The sequence below is a fragment of the Macaca nemestrina genome, chromosome 2 (genome assembly GCF_043159975.1).
Source record: "Macaca nemestrina isolate mMacNem1 chromosome 2, mMacNem.hap1, whole genome shotgun sequence".
In the NCBI taxonomy this organism is placed as follows: Eukaryota; Metazoa; Chordata; class Mammalia; order Primates; family Cercopithecidae; genus Macaca; species Macaca nemestrina.
In genome coordinates this window covers 159656707-159673032 of record NC_092126.1, presented here as the reverse complement: position 1 = coordinate 159673032, position 16326 = coordinate 159656707, and the positions used below count along the sequence as shown (strand labels likewise).

Sequence of the window (16326 nt, the reverse complement as noted above, 5' to 3'; positions counted from 1 at the left end):
GTGAGTACAGAGGGGTGACTCCTAACCATGGCTTTGGTTCTCAGAGAGCTCCTAGCTTATTGGAGACCATGGTATTCATCTCCATGACACTTCTGCTGGGGGGAAAAGGAAGGCGATTAGTGTGAGGGAGCCCAAAGGTTGAGATGGTGTTCTGATATTGTTTACATATGCGTGTATCGTAGCACATATAATACGATGTGAGGCCACAGAAAAAGCTCGTTGCAAAGATAAATGGTACAAGAGTGGGGGCCGGGGAGCATATGGGAGGACCTGCAGCAGGAGGCTGGGGAAGCTGGCCCAGGGATAAAAGTCCTTTTGTGGTAGAGAAGAGTTCTCCTCTCAGGTTCCATCTACAGGGCCCATATCCTTACTTTTTTCTCTTGGTTACATGGTCCTTTGTGAGAACCATATTTCCTTGGAGGCAAAAGACCAGAGTAATGAGGAAGGAAAGGGAATCTTATGTTGACAACACTCTCTTTAAGTTGTTCTCTAGAGAAAACGTGCTGAATGGGTGGGTGCTCATGTGTCAAAGTTTGGGTGTATATGTTAAGTAAGTGAAGCTTCCACAGAAACAGAACAAAACAGTACATCTTTTGTGGCTTCCTATGGCATGATCTTCTTGAGTCACACTTGGATTAGTGTTTTAATGCATTTGTTTCTTTATTCCTCCTGCAGTTTATTGTGTACTAGCTATGTACTAGGCTCTGCACAGTATAGACTTTTCTGAACCACTCCTTTCTGCTTTGCTGAGAACTGCTGGGCAGTGGTCCCTCTCTTTTGTTAGGGACAGGGAGGGTTTGTACAGAGAGGAGTGAGGCAGAGCCTTAGGCCGCAGTGAGAGGGAATGCAAGAGTGGTCAGATACATGGTAGAAAAACCAGGGCACCTGGGGATTCCCTTATCAAGGGTTGCAAGGAAGGAGAGGGCGCTAAAGTCAAGGATTGGAGAGTGAGATAGAACTGTGGGGGCTTGGATGTGAGGAGATCATGGTCATCTTTGAAATAACAGTTTCAGGACAGGGGTGGTGCAGAGTGAAAGCATAGGTGAGCAACAAGGGGGGGGGGATTTCGTGTCATCTGAAAGGGCTTTCTGGTTTCAGACCTCCTCTCTCCTGGTACACCTTGATCTCTGACTTTACCTTCACAGAGGTGGCTTTTCTGTTGTGCTTTGCAGTGCTCTCTGGAGAGGTCCTGACCCCTATCTTTCATACTGTACCCCAAAGGGCCCATATTGTCATATGGTAGCTCCACCAGCAGAGCTCTCTCTCCTGTGACCTCTTTTATCTGATGATTAGGACTGATCCCCAGTGAAGCTGTGAAACTTGCTTTCTAGGTCCCTTTGCCATTCTGGTCAGTCGTTGACTCACTTCAGTAGCCTACCCAAATATGGCCAGTGAGTCCACCTCCAGAATGCCCCTCTCCTCCTCTTCAAAGCATTAAAACCCTGGCTTCCCCAGGTATCTGATAAATGAATACATACTCTTGTACTTACGGTTGGTAACAACTCAATAAGTTATGCCTCACAGGAGAATGTGTAGTTTAAAAGAAACATATTAAGCTAGAGAAATAAATCTCTAATGGTTGAATTTCAACTGCCACTGACAAGCAAATAGAAGTGATATTTTAGGGTCCCTGAGCTGCATTTATAGAGCTCTTCTCTATCTCTGTGAGACCCTATCTTGAAGATGGTATTCAGTTCAAGGTGCCCCAGATGGAACAAGTGTGATTCTTACCCAGGTCTTTCTGACTCAAAAATCTTATCCCTGTCTCTATAGCAAGATGCTGGCTGAGGTCTCCTGTGATTCCCTGCCCATGGCAAAAGCTAGATGACCCCTCACTAGAGCACAGAAGGAATTCTTGCTTGGACAGGGAAGTGGCTTCACCCTGTTTGAAAGCTTCACTCGCTCTACTGATGGGAGTAATTAAGTGTTGGCCCTCAGATTCCATTCCCATTCTCCTTGTGACTTCTTTCACCAGGACATACAGTTTCCAACTCCCAAAGCAGCAGCCTTGCCCTCCCTGGGGGCACAGGGAATGGGGGAGGGCTGGTCTCACCCTGGGTCATGGATGACTACACCTCCCCTTCCCCAGCCTCAGGTTTCCTTTTCTTGAATTTATGATTCATGATTATTTCATTTGGATATCTTAGAAGAATCTTAAAAATGCATAGAATGGAAATAATCTACCTCATTACCACCTTCTCCCCAAATTTTTTGTTGGGCTTCTCTAGTTCTGAATATGATACCATCATGTTCTTGCCTTGAAGCTTGGGTTAACTTTGATTCCCCCTTCTTCAGCTCCCCAGTCACCAGGACTTGTCTGTCCTTTCTGGCCACCTCCAATGCCATCCCTACTTCAGACTCTCTTCATCCCATGCCTAATAGTTCCTTCCCTGGCTCTCCGAACCCCGCAGGTTTCTTTTATGTCAACTCCTCTTTTCACCATGTCTTTCCTCAGTGAAGCAGCCCATGGTTTTCATAGCCCTGGTCAAAGATTAGAGTCCTCACTCTGTCAGCCACAACTCACTAGCCTCACCCAACCCCTCTTTTCTATGCCGTTTCCCACCAGCTCTCTCTTCTAAGCAAAGTGGCCTTCCTTGGAGCATATTTTCTGCTTTTTCTCATGCGGGTGAGATTTTTCCTTTTCCAAATGTCCTTCCCTCTCTCATCCTCTCCTCACCTGTCCTGCCACCGAATCCTTTAAGGTTCAGATCCAAACTCCTTCCACAGAATCTCCTGTGGCCACTACAGTTGGAAGCAACTGTTCCCCCATTTAAACTGTACTATGATTTATTTTTGTACATCTCATTTGGCACTTTTTTGGGGGTTTCACTAATTGTTAGTTTTCACATTTTATCTCCTTGGTTGCAAATTGTCTTTTCCATAGCACTTGGCACAGTGAAGGGTGTTGGTTAGTGACTGCCTGGTTCTCATTCTTTCTGCTTCCCCACCTTCCTTTCAGTCACAACCTGTCTTTGCCCCAGGAATCTGCCCTTGTTAATCCTGGCTGTTTTTTGGCCTGTCAGTATCTCTGTCTGTGTTGTCTCAAGCAGTGTTCCTCGCACCCCTTCTTCCTATTAAATCTCACCATCTCAGAGAAGCTGTGTGGACCAGTGGGAAGTGCTCAGGCTTTGGGATTGGGAGGATCTGGGTTTGAATCCCAGCTCTGCTGTGTGGTTTTGAGGAAGTTACTCTCTGAGGCTTTGGCTTTTTTCAGCTCTGAAAATGGGGAAACTATTCTTTATCATAGGTAAAAATACATGATAGGCCCTCAGGAAACGTTTGTCTCCCTCTCCCCTCTATTCTCAATTCCTCCTTCTCCATGCAGCCCTTCCCAAGTACCCCACATGATACTCAACTCTGCTGTTACTGAGATCCTGTGGCATGTGCAGTGTCAGAGACATAGGGCTGAGCTTTGTTTATGTCTCTCAACTTAAAGAGCAGGTGCCTGAGGTCCAGAGGTGGGGAGCGACTTGCCACAGGCTTCCCCAAGCAGGTAAGTGACTGAGCCAAGTCCAGCACTCAGTCCTGGGTTTCAGCAAGGTGTCTGTCTCTGTACTCAGCCAACACATGGGCTCTTTCAGCTTGAGGGCTGTCTCTATCCCCACAGCATTCTGCACAATGTCGAATGAACATGGAGGAGGTGCTTAATAAATACTCGTTGGTCAACTACGTGTGTGAGTCCTGCTTCCCTGGTGGGAGTAAGGATTGTTATGTTCAGCTTTTGTTCCTTTTTGGTATTCAGTGCAGGCCTGGTTACAATACCTGAAGGTTAATTTCAGACCTAAGAACCAGGGTTTTTCAGTGGTTCCTGGGGCTATCCCTACAGTATTTGGCCTACCTCTGGAGAGCACAGTTCTGTGGAGTGTCCATTTGTGAGTGGCTCTGTGGGGAGAGGCCTGTGTGTGTAGCCTCAATGCTTGCTTATACCACATTTCCTCCCACTCTGTACTCCTCCAGCCTCCCCTCTTTCCATCTCCACCCCCCACCCACTCCCTGCACCATGTTGCTGCTTTCCCTGCTCTAAGAATAAATCATCACTGTTGCATAGCAACGAGTTTGGTTTCCTTTACTCCTCCTTCTCCTCCTCCTCCCACAAAAGTGCCTCAGTGCTAAATTTAAGGTAGTGTGTCAGGAGATGCTATCACCCCACAAATGCCTCTGAACCCCAGCATTGTTCCCCTATAGCTGCTAGCTTTATAAGGACAGAAACTGTGATGACTTTTTTTTTTTTTTTTACTTTTCTACCCTCAGCACCTAGTACAGTTTCTAGTACTAGGCACATAGTAGGTGTTCAGTGAGCATCTATTGGATGATTAATGAATGAATCATTTTATTGGAATTCTTGCAGTTAAGAGGTGCTTCTGGGAATTGGAAATGTTATTGCCGACTCTGGGATGATCCATAATTCACCTCTCTTGGCTGGGTGCCTCCCCTCCTTTCTTTCCGCAGCCACCAAAGAAGCTGATGTAGCAAGAAAAGGCACATATTTCTTCGTATCTCACTGTCCTGTGGATGGTGAATGCATTTCCCTCTCTATTTTCTGGAAACTGGGGTTCAGGCAATCCACATGGTTTATTGAGCCCAATGGGAAGTATCAGTGTAATGGGGCTTTAGGGTTGGGAGCAGATTGCTCTTTTTGATGACAGGAGTATCAGGCTTGTTTTCAGGGGAAGATGGATGTCTGTGAACTCTGAACTCACAAAGTCCTGGATTTGAATCCCAGCTGTGCTACTTGCAAGCTGTGGGCCCTGGGTGGGTCCCTTAATTTAGTTTATGGGTTGTAAGTATTGCCATGAGGAAATACTAATAGAGACTCCCAGAGTGCTAGGAAACAAGGGTGACCAAATAGTGCGTGTTTCTTTTTCCCCTTTAAATGGAGAGAGAGAAACATACCAGAAAATACTTATTAATGCTAGTGATGGAATGCCATCTGTACATAGATAGGCAGGGCAAACAAAGGTAAACCAAGAGAAATTTAACAATTTTGATGTCCTGAAAGCTTCCAATAAAGACTAAAAAGGCTGTAATGTATATTTGTTCAATAAATAAGACTGGCCTCAAATTCTCTTTGAAAGTGGGGCATATATCCTTAAAAAAAAAAAAAGTTTTCATTTTAGAACAGGATAATCTGAACAATTAGAAGCTATTAGATGGGCAGTAAGAGGGGGACCTAAGTAGTGTCTCTTTCGGGGCCAGAGGGAGTGTTCTCCTTTGACCTAACATATGTACCTTTTTTCTTTTTCTGGCCTGAAAAGTAAGTGTTGGATTTCACAACTGACTCTCTACGTACCCTGTGTTCATCTCCTCCCAGACATCCCCACATAGCATCCCTAATTGACTCAGTTGTAGCTTCATGGAGTAGGAAGTACAGGATCCAGAGGGAGAATGACCAGTCCAACTGCTCCTCTGAGATCCTGGAACTAGAGGTTGGAGAGGAGGCTGGGAACGGGCCACTGTTCAGCTTAAAATAGCAGCAGCAGCAGCTAAGGGAGCAGCCAGAGGTCAGAACCTGGGGCAGCCCCAGGCACACATTTCCAGCAGAGAATTCTGAGCTTAGCTAAATTGTTCCCTGCTCCTTGGGAAGGGGTAGTGGGCACTGCCTGGTCTTGTATGTCATCTGTGCATCTGTGCCTGCCCACATTGGGCAGCTAACATCTCCCCTTCCAGGTATGCATACCACTTCGTCGTGGTTGTCACCATCATCCTCGTCCTCCTCCTCTTCCTCATCGTCTTCCTCTTCCTCATCATTCTCCTCCTCCTCTTCCTTGTCCTCCTCCTCCTCTTCCTCTTCCTCATCATCCTCCTCCTCTTCCTCATCATCCTCCTCCTCCCCCTCCTCATCCTCCCCCTCTTCCTCATTGTCCTCTTCCTCATCATCCTCCTCCTCCCCCTCCTCATCCTCCCCCTCTTCCTCATTGTCCTCTTCCTCATCATCCTCCTCCTCCCCTTCCTCATCCTCCTCCTCTTCATTGTCCTCCTCTTCATTGTCCTCCTCTTCCTCATTGTCCTCCTTTTCCTCCTCTTCCTCGCCCTCTCCTCTTCCTCCTCCTGGTTGCCATTTCTCATCCTCCCCTTCCCTCTTGTCTCTCTGCAGCATTACCACAGCAGCATCCATTTACTAGATTTTCATAAACCAGTCACTTTTTACAGTGTTCTTGGGCCTCTGCCCTCTGAAAGTCTGTAGTTTGAGATGGTGTCCTGGACTGCAAGCTTCCAGGAAAACAATCCAAGTGCAGCCATTAAATAAACAGGAAATAGATGAGATAGAGTGTTCTTAATCCGTAGGAGTTGAGGCCAGTAGTATTTGTGGAGTCTTCTGGGTGTGCGTTTGAGAAAGCCCAGGAGTTTCCTGCTTGAAAAAGGTGAGGGTGGACTAAGTCAATGCTTTCCTAGGGACCAGTGTTTGAGGGGAGGAGCAAGCCCTCCTCTTATGGGCAAGAGGGTACTTCCAGCCTTAAGGCTGGACCTTGGGAAAAAATACAGAGCAGCTGGAGGTGAGGGATCTGAGGAGACAGGGTCAAGGCCATGTTCGCATTTGCCTCAGACCCATCCTCCTCCCTTTATCGATCTGCTGATCCAGTAACTCCGTCATTCATCTACTCAACAAACATTTAAGGAACTTTGCTAAGTACCTGTGTGGATGGGAGAGTATTCTAAATCAGTGAGTTTTCACCCTAGCCACACATTGGAATTGCCTATGGAACCTGAAAATTACTGACGCCCAAGCTTCACCCCAGATCAATGACATTAAAAAGTCTCTGGGTCTGAGATGAAGGAGTGAGTGTTGTATTAAAGGCCCTTCACTGCCAGGGTAGACAACCACTGGTCTCAGTGACCTCCGAGGCTCCTTCCTGTGACAGTGCCACTCACTGCCCCTCTTCTGAGTGACATGACTGAAGGTGTGACTTGCAGTCACTACAGCAGCTGCTACTCTGTGCCCACTTCACATAAACGTCTACTGAGCAGCTAGCATGTGCCCAGCATTAGAGACACAGAGATGAGGCTAACAGCATCCCCAGGAAGTAAATTAATGTAACCACTCCATTTCCTTGAATGTTTATCTGGTGAGCCAGAAGCCAGCTTTTCTGATGAATGGGATTTTCTGAGATTTGTCCTGTCTTCTCCCTCTGTGGAAGAAACTGTGACTATATCTGGTACGTTTCAGTTAAATGGAGATGAAGCAGGTGGTCAAAAAGACATACACAGAAATAGATGGAATGCAGGCAAACAGGGAGGGAGGTTGAAGGGACAAAGTGTTCTCTTTAGGCAGGTTTTCAAGGATGCACCATTGAGATGAAATCATGGAAAGGTAAAAGTAAATAATATGCCTGTTTGAGTACTTGTATTATCAGCAAGGAATTGGGTCCCCATGAGACATCTGGTTTTGGGCTGGGGACAGTGGACATGACACTGGCACTCAGAGAGCATGCAATCCTCCTTGACAATTAAAACCAATATCCAAAACATAGAGATCTTAAGCCCTCAGTTGTGTTTCACTGAAAGTAAGGTTCCTACAGGCTTGGGGAAGGGAGGTAATGGAGAAGTGCTCCCTAAAGTGTGGTCCATGGAACTGCTCTGCCAACCATTTGTTGTCAGTCAGTAATGAGGAGCACAGAAATAGAAAGGAAGCATTTAGAAACTTTATAGCAATTTGCCAGAGTAATTTTATGTCTGTTGAATCTAAAAATTAAAGAATTGGAACTTTTGTTTTTAAAATTGTACTTCACTGGTAATTCGTTTTTATTATATTTTACTAAAGCACTAGTCTATAACAGATTAGAATAAAAGCAGAAAAAAAAATCAAACTGGTCTTTCACTGCAAATGGCTTGAGGAGAAGTATTGGAGTGGAAATCTGATATATCCTGGCAGGCTAGAGAGGTACTAGAAGGTGGGGAAAGGGCAGATGTTCTATCGGATGTTAAAAAGGGAGTAAGGGCCAGGCGCAGTGTCTCATGCCTGTAATCCCAGCACTTTGGAAGACCGATGCAGCAGATCACTTGAGGCCAGGAGTTTCAGACCAGCCTGGTCAACATGGTGAAACCCCATCTCTTCTAAAAATACAAAAATTAGCCAGTATGGTGGTGCATGCCTGTAATCCTAGCTACTCAGGAGGCTGAGGCAGGAGAATTGCTTGAACCTGGGAAGCAGAGGTTGCAGTGAGCCAAGATTGCACCTCCACACTCCAGCCTGGGCAATAGAGCGACTCTGTCTCAAAAAAAAAAAAAAAGAGAGGAATAAGTAAATCCTGGAATCCTAGAACTTGTCCATGAGCGAGGCTCTAAAACAACAAATATTTATTGAGTTATTTGTGGATGCTGCAACTATACCATGTACTTTATATAAATTATTTTATTGTCTCCTCTTACAAAACTATGTGAGATAATAGCGCTCATCACCATCTTTGTTTTGCAGAGGCTTGAAAAGGGCAGGTGAGGTCCCCAGGCTATCGCAGCTAGTGAGTGGTGGGCCTGCATTTTAAAGCCAGGTGTGTTGGACTCCAAAGCCTAATGGTTTATAACTCCCCACTCCATGCAGCCCCTCCAGGTGACAGGGATCACAAGCAATAGGCTCTGCCCATCCAGACATTGCAGAATAGGAATGAGGAGAAGGCCCTGCAGATTCAGATCATGGCAGAGCATTTGCTTATAGAAGATGCTCTGCCTCCTAGGGAGAGGCAGAGTATGGACTTTTATCTGTCAGCTCTTGCTCTCTCTTCGCCTCTGTGTTATTTCAAGAAATATTTGAGTAGGTGGAGCTACCCTAGTTGGGGCCTTTTATTAGGTTTTGAATTGTTTTGTCAGTAGCTTGTGTTAGTGGCATCTCATCCATCCATTAGAAAAAATTTATTTTGAAATAATTATAGCTTCATAGGCAGTTGCAAAGAAACATACATGGAAGTCCTTTGTGCCCTTCACCCAGCATCCCCCACTGTTAACATCTTGTATAACTGTAGTACGATATCAGAACTAGGAAATAATCCACAGACTCATCCATCCAGTTTTGCTCCCATATCCTGAGAATCGCATTTTAAGAGAATCATCACTAAGCCAAAGTGTATCTGGAAGAGGGAGAGGGTGGTTGGTCTAGAAGCCAGGTCATATGCAGAAGTTCTAAGGGACTACTGTGAGCTTTTTACATATAGATGCTGTGTGTTATTTACATCTCCTGTCTTAGTGCCTAAAACAGTGTGAGGCACACAGTTGATCCTCAGATGTTTTTTGGATTGAATGTTTGATTCAGAGTATAAAACCTGTGTACACACATAATGGGTGCTTTCCATGTTGTGGGGCCTCTAGTGAGGAAGAAGGGTGAGATTTATCTGTCCCCTATTGCTCTAGAATGCAGAGCTGGGATTAGTGAATGGGGGAAGGATGGAAGGAGAAACATCCCACCCAGATGTGTAGAAGGACTTGACCAACAATGGGAGCAATGCAGCAGGGACGTAGTTGGCTCCCCTCTCCTGGTTGTGTTTAGTCAGTAGCAGACCATCAGGGGTTCAGTGGGATGATTAATGCATTTTTTTTTAGTACTAGACTGGATGGCTTTAATGGAAGTCTTTTTCAGTTTCTTGTTTCTGAGATTCTAAGAACATGTGCTTATGAACAGAAATAGGATAACTGGGAAGGGAGACCAGTTTATAGGAGGAGTCTTCATGGAGTTTGAGGAAACAGCAAAACTTTCTTAGGGAAGAACACCTATAGACTTTGAAAAGACTGTGTTTGCTTTTTAAAGGAAGGTCATAGGCAGCCAGGTATGAAACCCCTTCTCTTAGTGTTTCTGTGTAACCTGTGGAATTTGCCCAGGGGAACATCTAGAGTTAACCTGGAAATCAGATGCTTTTCTTTCAGGCAGCTTTTGGCAACATCAAAACATTAGTTCTAGATAATATTGTGGGTGCTAGATTCTGACTATAGGTGACATGTTTTTGTCATGTTAATCAATTATTGAAATTAAGGAGAAGATTATTGCAATTTCTATTCCAGGAAATGAAGCATGCACTGAGTTAATCAGATTACTTCCAGGTGAAAAAGGAAAAAAAATAGGTCGAGGTTCTTAAATTAGGCCACCTGAGAAGGTTATTATATATTCATATATGATTACCTGTAAGGTATGCATTTAAATGATTTATGTTTTTATTTCATTCTGGCTGGCAAGGAAGATAGAAACTTCCTTTTGTGTGTTTTAAAAGCTCACAGAAAATTCATCATTTTTAATCGGGGAGAAGAGAAAGGAACAAAAATGTATTTACTGCCTACTATATGCCAATAACTTTATATTATTATTATATTAATTTTCACAATGATTCTGATGGGTATATTTTATCATTATTATTTTGTGACCAAAAAAACTGAAACTCAGAGCAGATAAGTAACTTGTTCTGGGGCACACATTGAGTGAAAAACAGAGCTAGGACTGAAAGCCAGGTCTGGCAGGCTCCAAAGCCAGTGCTCTTTATGCTGTTTGCTATTGGCGACATGCAACCCTAGCAGAATCCAAACTGTGTTCATGAATGGATTTCAGAACTTGTATGTCTCAAACCCACAGGTGTCAGTTCCCTGTCTGTAGCAAAGCCTGCCCAGATGAATCTCCACCATTGCTGATGACCTTTTGTAGTAGAGTCAGACTCAGGCATTCAAACCATTGCTACAAGTAGAAGTCCTGGCACCTTCCTATCTCCCTGTACCCCCCAGTGCCTCCATAGTGCATGATCTTGAAGATGAATGCTGTCCATTCCTTTGACTGTGGCACAGCTTCCAGCTTGCCTGCTGCCCAATGTCGAATAATCCTAGCTTAAATTTTTTCCAAGTTTTGGAAATGGGTTCTCATTCTCTTAAGTGGCTTGGAGAGAAGCCAAAAGACCCCATGGTACAAAGGACAGAACACATGACAAATATGTTCTATCCATGCTATGGAACTTGCCAGCCATGTCGTTTTAAAGAGTCTCTTAGCTGTCTGAGTCTCAGTTCTTTCACCAATGAAAAGGGGATAATGTTAATCTTCTCTATTTTCATTTTAAGGTGAGTATGAGATTCAGATGCTATTAGTATCTGGGAAACTTTGAAAATAATAGGGCATTATAAAAATGTAAGAGAACCATCTGTCCCGTGCAAAAGCTTTCCTCCAGAAGAGGTGAAAGCCAACGCACACGGCAGAGTAGGGAAGCATCAGCTTTTACTAGCCAGTCAGGTTCCGTTCTGTTGGAAGTAGACTTGGTCTCTGTGGCCCCCTCTTTTTCCTGAATAGCAGAGCTGTGTTTCTTGGCTTGGATTATTGAAATAATTGCTCCCAATCTTCCCTTTCCAATGAATGCCAAGCTGTTAAACCTGAACTACAGCCACTGGCTGCAGCCTTCCAAAGATCCTGATTGGGTGGACTGGGTTTTGCTCAGCTGAATTTGCTTGCTGGTTATGTAAATATTAGGGTTGTTAATCTTCATTAGAGGGTGTTAGCCAAGAAAAATTGTATTTCTATAAACCCATATATTAACATGGGGAAAAAAGTAAAAGTAAACCAAGCAAAATTGAACAACTTTGATGTCCTAAAAGCTTCCAATGAAAACTAAAAAGCCCTAATGTGTATTTGTTCAACAAATAAGAACATGGTTTCAAATTATTTTTGAAAGTGGGACATAGATACTAAATAAATTAAAATGCAAATTTTTCATTTTAAGAGAATAATCGGGACAATTAGAAGCTATCCATTTTGCTGTCATTTATAGATTTGAGTTTGCAAAGCAGTTTTCATGGATTTTAAATTTTCCTACATGGACTTTATTCCTTAAATGTAGTTTGTGTTTATATTTTCATGTTAAAAACTTTTCACTGAAGTCTATCAAGTGTACAGAAGAGTGCACAAATTCTAAGTATACAGCTCCGTGGATTTTTACCCAGTGAACACACTAGAGTAATCAGCACACAGATCAATAACATTATGAGCACCGCAGAACGTTAGCCCCCGCGGGGTCCCTTTCCGTTCACTAGCTCCTCCTCTCAAGAGTAATCTCTATGGTGACTCCCAGCATCATAGATTAGTTTGCCTGTTTTGAAACTTGGTATTTGTGGAATTCTAAAATACACACTATTTTATGTCTGTCCTCTTTTGTTCAGTGTTATGTATGTGAGATTAATCCATGTTGTGTATAGCAATTTGTTTTTATATTGTATAAATATGCCACAATTTATCCATCTTACTGTACAAGGTATTTGGGTTGTTTCCAGCTTGGGGCTATTATGAATAAAGCTGCTATGGACACTCTTGTACATGTCTATTGATGAATATATACACCCAGTTTTGTGGAGTATATACCTAAGAGGAAATATCAAGCAATGGGGTATGAGTATGTTTAGCTTTAATAAACACTGCCAGAAAGCTTTCCAAAGCAGTTGTAATGATTTATATCTTCACCAGCAGATAGAAGACTTCTCATTGTTTCATACCTTTGCCAATATTTGGTATTATTTGTCTTTTCCATTTCGGCTTTTCTGCTAGGTATGTGGTAGTGTCACATTGTGGGCGTTATGTTTTTGTTTTTGCATTTCCTTGATGGCTAATGAAGTCTAGAACATTTTCGTATGTTTATTGGCCATTTGGATATCCTCTTTTGTAATGTGAATCTTCATGTCTTTTGCCTCATCTTTGCTATTGAATTATCTGCCTTTTTCTTATTGCGTTGTAAGAGTTCTTTATGCATTCTGAATATGAGTCCTTGGTGGAATATATGTATTATGAATATTTTCTTCCAGTCTGTAGCTTGTTCCTTTACACTCCTTATGATGCATTTTGATGAAATGAACATATGTTATTAACTTTAATGTGGTCTACTTTATCATTTTTTTCTTTTATATTTAGTACTTTTTGTGTCCTGTTTAAGACATTTTTGTCTACTCTAAGTATTTCTTACTAAAAGCTTTATTGTTTTACTTCTCACATTTGGATCAGTAATTCATTTGGAAATGCTTTTAGTGTATGGTGAGAAAGAGAGGTTATTATCATTATTTTTCATTCACTTTGAGAGCAGGTACTGTTTATTAACTGACCACCTTAGAAAAATAATCATGGTAGACACCTTAGTTCATTCTTCTAATAAGCTTGTTGATCTGGTCCTCCCTGTTGCCAGCATCTCCACCTTCTACAAAATGGATGGTCTTTTTCTTCATTCCATCTCATGGAGAAGATAATTTGAAGGGCCACAGGAAGTTATTTGCTTCCTTGAAACATTTTCCAAGAGTGTAGCTCTCATGATCAGATCCTCCATGCAGATGATGCCATATTTACCAAGAGATGGAGCAATCAAGGCGTTATCTGTCAAAGCAGTTTGCTTCGTACTAATTTTGCCATAACCACGCTTGTAGATTAGTTCATTTACTGACTTCAGATTTGGGTACCCCCATGCAAGATATGGTTCTACAATCCTCAGCATGTTAATTGAAGCCTTGTTGAGCTTCACAAAGGTTCCATTGAAGATTTGATGAAGGCGAAGAAGCTGCAACACCTTTCAGACCTTTGGGCTCACACCATTGATACCTCTGATCCTGATGACAAACGCTAATTTGGGTTCTGCAGGTACATGGAAGTTGCCAGCTTTTCTTGCCATCCTGGCCATTCACATTTCAGCTCTGTACATCTGCCTGTATTCCTTGTGTAGTGCTTCGCTTTTTCATAGATAAGCTTCCTCGTTGCCTTTCGAAGCATCTTTTGTGCAAACTTCCTTCTCAGGCGCTTGATCTTCAGCTCTGCAAAATTCCTTTGCTTTTTCTTAAGGGTTTCTGGCACAACAGAAACCTTCTTCTTCTTCTTTTCTTCTATACTCTCCATGGTTCCAGCTGGAAAAAAGGAGATTTTTTTTCTCCTGTTTTGTCATCAGTAGACTTGAAGACATTTATTGAAAATATCATTCTTTCCTCACAGCATTACAATGTCACCTTTGTCATAAATCAGAGGTGCCACCAAGTAGTTGATTCTACCTTGATTGTACTAAATACATGACTAATCTCTCGGCACAGGCAGGGGTGACTAAGAAAGGCCAGGACAGGATCAGAGGTCCAGAAAATTTCCAGATTCACTGCCCCACAGACTAGGTTTAAATATCCTTCTCCAAGTAAAATGACTTTAATAGAATCATAGTATGAACACATAGACAGTTCACAAACAAGATGGTTAAGAAACTATCCTCTCCATTAGAAGATGGATATGGAGTGGAACCATATGAAATGGAATTTAAAGAAACGCAATACCTACTTTCAAGTTAAATTCAGTTTCTCACAAGATTCAACTGAAAATGATTATTACTTTGCTTAATGCCAGTTCTCACAATAAAGGAAAGCCTTTTCTTGAAACAGGCTTGGCTCATGCCCATTTCTTGGGGTTCATCCATCACATCTCCCTCAGCAGAGTGCAGAATTAGACACACAGAGCCTTTACCTTCTTGCTTATTTTAATTACTCTGTGAAGGGCCTTTTGTTCATCTCCAGCTGCTTCTGGCAACCTAAAATCTTTCAGGATTTCTAAGATTCATCCGGGTCTGGGATGCTGATAAGGCAGGGTCTCCTTAGATAGATGGGCACCCATCCAAGGGCCCCATCCAGCTTAACCTATGGAGGACATCAGCTCTCTGGCCAAGCCCTCATTCATCCAGAGAATACAGCTTCCTTCCATCAGCCAGATTCAGGGTGGGATATGAAGTGGAATCCTTCTTCTTAGGGAACTTGGACTGGTCTAGGCACCTTCAAGTTCAGGGAGTTTCCCTCCACCTCTGCGTCTCTCTCCTGAGACTGACCCTAAAGTCTTGGCTGTGGTGAATGAGAAACATTGTTCAGCAACAAACCTCATTGGAGCAACAGCTTCTTTTGTAGGTTTCCATTTGGTGAACAAGTGCAGTTGAGCACCTTCTGTGTATTAGCACTCAACATCTATTCCCAGTGCTTGAGAGACTTAGTTTACCTCTAACAGTCTCTACTGAAACTTGGGGCCTGACAAACTTCACTAATGTTTGATCACCTGACCTCAAGTCTTACTCATTCCTATTCCCCGCCATATTAGCTGAGTATTTTGTAATGAATCTCATCTGTCTGCTGTGTATTATACCCCACTTTGAACTTCTGTTTTGACTTGAGTGAATCCATGTCCTGTTAACCAGGAAGACTCCAACTTAGCTGAAGTCCTATGTTCTTAAGTGTCTTGAGATGCTTTGCTGCTGCCCCAGGATCTGCCATTGATCTCAGGACAAAGCAGTGCACTTGTCAAGAGAGAATTAATCTTGTTCGTGTAATGCCATCCATGTGTTGGGGTCCTGTGTTTTTCCTGTGCCCAATGACAAAAGATATAACAATGACAGGGAGTTAGGACTGTGGCATAATGTCCCCACAATTGTCATGCCTTATTTTCATCAGGAAAGAATCCCAGTCACTACAAGCCTTTGCCACCCTAGACATAGTATAATTTTGATCTTGTTCACCCGTTTGCTCTATATGTACACAGAATGGCTATTTTAGGCTCTTTAATGTCTGTTCTTTTGAAATAGCTTTTTAAAGAGACTCTTCTGTTTTGTGTTTATGTTTCTTAATCTCTGCACATTTAAAAACCATTGTATATAATAGAGTCACAGACTTTCGGAACCTAGAGATATTAGATGCCATTAGTTCAGTCTTTTCATGACTACATAATACTGTGAGATTTCTCTCTCCAGAGATATTTTTAAACTTCTTTTACAATCACAGGAAGTCAGAGCTGGAAGACAACGAAGGACTGTGCTCAGCCAGCAATGTCATTCTGCAGACAAGGACTCTGAGGAGGCAAGTGACTGGACCACACAGGCAGTGGTGGGATAGGTTCCTGGATCTCCAGACCCTCAGTCTGGGGCTCTTTGTTCATGCAGACAGGGCTGCTTCTCACTTCCAATTTCACTTCCTACTTGTAACCCAAAGACAGCCAGGAGTTTCTCGTGGAATCTGTGAATGTGCTTGTCATGAAACACTAATCACTGCCAGGATTTAAGGTAACATAGAAATACCCGAAATGTCTTTTGGGCAAGAGCCATGAATCCCAATGGGAGTAGGCTGGGATAAGTAGTTATGTTAATAAAACTTTTCCACATCAAAAGTGTGAGTCAGATGCAAAGTATAAATACCTTTAAGAGGTTACATGCAGAGGGAATTTAGTTTTAGTACAAATAGATCATTTGTTTGCATCCCTTTCTGAAATAAGGGGGGTAGAAGTTATGTCTTTCAAATTATACTGATCACTAAAAAAAGGAAAACCATCTGCAGGAGGGTCCTTTTCCTTGTGGACTGCTGTCCTGTATAATGTTTCTGATAAAGCTTGAGCTT

General features: G+C 42.9%; 1 protein-coding gene, 1 long non-coding RNA gene and 1 pseudogene across 28 annotated transcripts in view; 2 read left to right on the top strand and 1 right to left on the bottom strand.

Annotated features, from left to right (window-relative positions):
- The window catches only part of LOC105470260 (kalirin RhoGEF kinase), a 700354-nt gene that overhangs the window by 106195 nt on the left and 577833 nt on the right, over positions 1-16326 (top strand). The window lies entirely within an intron of this gene.
- Positions 1-16326, top strand: part of LOC105470257 (uncharacterized) — a 96326-nt gene that overhangs the window by 44180 nt on the left and 35820 nt on the right. For both annotated transcript variants that reach the window (XR_011618438.1, XR_011618439.1), the window contains exon 2: positions 15718-15792. This is a non-coding gene — a long non-coding RNA (uncharacterized lncRNA). The remainder of the gene's footprint in view (positions 1-15717; positions 15793-16326) is intronic.
- Positions 13063-13816, bottom strand: LOC139360886 (large ribosomal subunit protein uL30 pseudogene; annotated as a pseudogene).